Below are 383 nucleotides of genomic sequence, written 5' to 3' on the forward strand. Positions count from 1 at the left end.
AAAGTAAGTTCTCTTTCCTCTCTTTTTACAGAACAAACAGTGTGAGTGTTACTAGAAGACTAACGTTGATGTTGCCCTTTCGATTGTCCCAGGAAAAAGCTAACAGTGGATCAAATCCATGACATTCATGGGCTACGTTTGATTGTTGACAACGAAGGAGATTGTTACAAGGCCTTAGGACTAGTACATAGTGTATGGTCTGAAGTTCCTGGAAAGCTGAAGGATTACATAACTGATCCCAAGTTCAACGGGTAAGTTCATATCTTGTCGTTTAAGTTGTGGTTGGTTGTGGCTTGTTAAAATGTAATCAATCCCACTTTGGTAAATTGGATTTTGTTAGGTATCAATCTTTGCATACGGTAGTGATGGACAATGGAACAGTC

Source organism: Camelina sativa, chromosome 19 (assembly GCF_000633955.1).
Source record: "Camelina sativa cultivar DH55 chromosome 19, Cs, whole genome shotgun sequence".
Classification (NCBI taxonomy): Eukaryota; Viridiplantae; Streptophyta; class Magnoliopsida; order Brassicales; family Brassicaceae; genus Camelina; species Camelina sativa.